The sequence below is a fragment of the Cariama cristata genome, unplaced genomic scaffold (genome assembly GCF_000690535.1).
Source record: "Cariama cristata isolate BGI_N322 unplaced genomic scaffold, ASM69053v1 scaffold18780, whole genome shotgun sequence".
NCBI classification, from domain to species: Eukaryota; Metazoa; Chordata; class Aves; order Cariamiformes; family Cariamidae; genus Cariama; species Cariama cristata.
The window spans coordinates 4968-9934 of NW_009594289.1; positions in this window are offsets into that span (position 1 = coordinate 4968).

Consider the following 4967-nt stretch of genomic DNA (forward strand, 5'->3'; position numbering starts at 1 on the left):
GACAAGATGCAGCTTAGTTCAATCCGTTGCACACAAAGTCAAGGGTTTCCCAGCAAGAAATCTAGTTTTACTTATGAAAAAGCAATTCCCAAAAGGCAAAAGACAACATGTCACCAACAGTATGTTTCTGACCTGGGGAAGGAATTTAGAGCTTCCACATTGCAAGGCCTGCACTGAACACAGACCCCTCCTTTCCCCAATACCATCTACCAATAGCAAACTCTACTACACTGTGTCTTACTGTGCAGGAGCTCTTATGCTATATACTTCACCACCAGCTCCCTGCTGTAGGAAAAAAAAAGTGAACTGAAGAGAGATTTATAACTTAAGTTATAAAGGAGGCTTGGAAGCTCCTCTGCCTCAACGTGGGACTTTGTTTCGGCAAACCAGATGCAAGGCTACTGGTTTGGGTAGAGCAGAAGCCTTCTAGCATGACGAAAAGTAGCATTTCTTATCCTCTAGCCAAGTTTTGTGACCAGCCATCACAACAGAAAACGCTTACTTGTCCTCCTCTTGACTGAGACATAAATAACTTAAAAATACCAGAACACAGGTTCCTTTGACCAAGATTTGGCTTTAAGCCAGCTTCTTTGCCAAGATGCCTTGCAGGATCTTATTTGCCCTGTGGAGAGGCAATGCTGTGCTGCAGTGTCGCTCAGCAGCTCCAAAGCCCTCCCTCAGTCGAGAGAGCAAAGGGTTTCTTCTTTCTCCACTCCCTACCAAAGCAATGCAGTTTCACTCCTTCCTCTTAAAATGGAGCTTGAGTTTAACACTAAAGCTCCCATCCATCAAAAAGGTAACAGGTTCCAAGAGGAAGGTATTAGCAACACTAAGGTATATTAACTGAAAAAAAATAAGTCTAACAAATGTATTTCTCAGTGAAAGGAACAACGTCACCCTTAGAAAACTGTCTTAGCACAGGGGATTCAAACATGCATCTTAGATGCTGCTCTTTCAGACACATCCTATTCAAAAACTGAAGGTAAAAAGCAAATGTAGTCCTTGAAACAGAGCTTGTAAAACCTATGGCATCATCTCATTCCCTTAGGAAGTCACATTTCCAGCTGCATTGTAGATTTGTATTTCCACTGCTAATATGACAGAGTGAATGAATGGATTCAGTCCTGTAGGTCTAAGGTGTCTAAACTTTCAGTTACAGCCTATGGGTGGCACAGTACTTACTGACTTCATTCTTCAAACAGAAGTGTTTCAAGCTGGGTTCCTAATAACTGTACTCACTTTCGTGAAGCTAGGCCTAGCCTTACCATGCAAAATTAAATTGAAATTTGCTGGTGTTTCATATTAACAAAGATCTGTCACCCTGAAAGATCAGCATCGGAACATTTCCTCAGAACATAATTAGAATTTTCACAGGCAATTAGTGAATGTCTTTTTCTGTAATCGTGTATATCTAAACAAATTACCACAATCTGTATGGTAAATCTGGTAAGTTAATGGTAATATGGTGGATGTTACAGTATTTACATATACATAAAGCAGCAACTTCCATCCCTCTCAGACACTTCTGAGCTTTAAAATGAAATGTAATCAAGAATAAAATGTTTCAGTGAGGCCTAAATAAAAGGCTGTGCTAAATCCTCTCTTGAGGGCCCTCTGCTCCTGTTTCAAGAATCACTTGTACTTCAGCCATTCCTGACTGGCATTTGCTTAACCTGTTCTTACAGCCCTCCAGTTAGAGAGGCTCCACGAGCTTTCCAATTATTCTTTCCTATTCTTACATTAAGAGAGGCTCCTGAGGTCTTAGCCTAATTAAAATTAAGCTCCTAAAAACTTGTTTTATTCTGCATAGACAAGAAGAGGAAACTTTCTTTTTGCAATGGCCTGTAAGCGCTTGAGAGCAAAGAACAGCTTTCCCCCCTCTCCCCACATCCCTTCTCTAGAATCATAGAATCATTTATATTGGAAAAGACCTTTAAGAACATGAAGTCCAACTGTTAACCTAGCACTGCCAAGTCCACCACTAAACCATGTCCTTAAGCACCACATCTACACATCTTTTACATGCTTCCAGGGATGGTGACTCTACCGCTTCCCTGGGCAGCCTGTTCCAGCCCTTGACAACCCTTTCGGTGAAGAAATTTTTCCTATTCTCCATTCTAAGCCTTCCCTGGCACAACTCGAGGCCATTTCCTCTCGTCCTATCACTCGTTACTTGGGAGAAGAAACCAACCCCCACCTCACTACAACCTCCCTTCAGGTAGTTGTAGAGAGCGATAAGGTCTCCCCCCTCAGCCTCCTTTTCTCTAGGCTATGTAATACTTCGTTTCATGGAAAATGGGTGTTTCAGTTTTCATCCTTGCTTGAAAAGGAACCTGTTAGACCTTTAGATTTTCCTTAAGGCAGAAATACCACTCTCGGCTAGCTCTGGTAAAAGCCTTGTGGCTTGGTCCTCAACTTCACCAGTGAAAATTTAACACAGCTCAGTACCCGTCTTTCATTGCTCAACTGACTTCATCTGTCTCATACAATAAGGCCTCGGGAACGTACATATCATTTCTGTAGTGCTCGATAGACTGACTGTGAAGCTTATGACAGCCGGGCAGATTGAATCAGTGATGCGCTTCGCTGATGATTTATTCTAAGGATGGCATTTCCTCCATTAAAAACATTCATCTTTTTCCTGCTCCTCCTCCCTATACTACAAACTCCTTCTAACACTCCAGCCTTTGTTTATCTCCTTTCTGGACTAGTCGTTAAGTTGGTCAGCTTTCATTTCTTCCATGTGAAGAACAGTGTTTGCTGCTTCAGTGACAAAATTCATGCAAGCTTGATAGGATTTGCTCAGGAAAGGCAGACTGACTTGTTTTTGCAGTGTTCACTGCAGGTGGCCCAGTGTTGATCTCTGTAAGTACATCTTTCAAAGAGTAAGGTAGAAAATACCAGGGTGAATTCTGGCGAGGCAAAGCATGAACGCAGCACTGTGGGTCTGCTCAGTTGCTGGTAATTTTGTAAGATAGTATAGGCATTACAGTGCACTGAATGTACAGCAGTCGTGTACCTGTGTTACATCCTCAGCTTTCTTGAAGCACAAGGGGGAAAAAAGAAGGCTACTCAACAGCTGAAGACTGGGCTTTCTGACAGGAGATTACGGTTACAGTAAGTTAGCAACCAGAACCAGGGGGAAAGAGGTAAGCATCGAACATGCAATCAAACATAGTATACCAGAAACTAGAAGTCTGCAAAAGAAGAAATTGGTCTACAGTTTACTATACTGTAAGAGAAATAAATGGGGAAGAATAAAATGAAAAAAATATTTGCTTCAAAGGTGTTATTGGGGAAATACCTCTACTATCTCTTCATATTTAAGGTTATCATAGTATTTTATATTCTTTTGGACTTGCAGCATCTTGCACCTTACTTTTAGGAACAGCATGAAAGCAGCTGCTGCCACAGAGTAGACTAGGTGACAATGGGACTGATATGGCAATTCCCCTGTCTTGCAGAAATGGTAAAACAAAACTGATAATCTCCCACTTATAATCTCCTTCTGGTTTCCCATGCCTGGAGTTAATTCAACATTGAACCAGGAGACAGATAGCTGCTGAAAGCGTCCAGCTGCCTTACTTTAACTCAACAGTTACAATAGAATTTATAGAGATTTGCAAATAAAACCCACAAACACAAAACCACAACATACCAACCAACCCCAAGCAAAACCCCTAGTTCTATTCCTCAATTTAAAGCTAATTACATACTGCAGGTCAGATCAAGGTTATTATGGTATGGTGCACACCTCTTTGACTTGGCTCTGAGCACAATAGCAAATCTGCTGTCCCCAGGAAAACAGACCCATCCATAAACTCAGAGTACAGGCACAGTCATCACTATTCTCCCCTTCTCTACCCATAAAAAGCTCAGGCCACACACTGATACACCGTGTAGTAACACACAGGAGCTGCAGAGCTGGATGAGTACAGTAAAAGATGATTTTGTATTCAGGTGACAATCTTACGTCAAACGTTGATACCCTTCAGACTCTCCATCTACCAAAGGCGAGTGATGCGCTCCTAACATTTCGGCTCCGCTTCATTCTTCCCTTGGAAGAGTCCCACCCTCCCCTTTTCCCTCAAAGGTGCACAGTCAAGACCAGCATATGGTCTCGGTGTCTGTAACTATCACCTCAGCAGCTGCACCAGCAAAAGTATTTACTCTTTGCTCAGCATTAGAAAGTCAGGAAATACTAACTTCCAAACCATTCTCCCCGGCTCTAGAGCTTCTTTTTTTCTATCAGGCTATGAGATTATCCTTTTCTTACCTGGCACAATCCTCTGAAAGACTCTGGTTTCCTGAATTGTGGAACAATAACATTTTCAGAGGTATGTCATCATCATTGTTCAGGAAGGACACCAGGGCAGTATATAACCCCAGTACACAGGAACAGTCTGCTAGTGGGAAGGAGAGCCCAGCAATTGAGATAGGAAGAGTTAGAACCACTCACAGGTCCTCAGAATAAGAAGTAAGAACCACCTCCAGCAGTAGAAGATGAAAATGATATTTTAGGGATAGGTGTTATTGCTGAGCTAAATCTTCTGCAGGCCTGATGTCAGCCTGGGAGTGGTGGGTTAGTGCTGAGTGCTGCATTGGCAGCAGGTGAGAAAATGGGAGTAGGAGATCCTGATTGTATGGCACACATGATGGTTATTTGCTAAAAAGCTGCATGACATTCATTCCCCTCCAAATCAAACCTTTACCTCGCTGGAGAAAAACAAAAGGGGCAGTTCACAGGCCCCTATCTCAGCATCCTAGTTATAGGCTAGGATGCCTATTGGCTCACGCAAAAGCATAAGGTCAAGGCACCACTGAAGAAATACCTGGGCCTGTGCTGAATGCAGTGTGGACCTTGTTAGAATAACAGGTGTGGATACAAGGTGTTTCTGCTCAGCTGGAAGAGGGCAATGGAACAATACACTCTGTGATAAGTATGAGTGAAGACTCTGCTCCTCTAT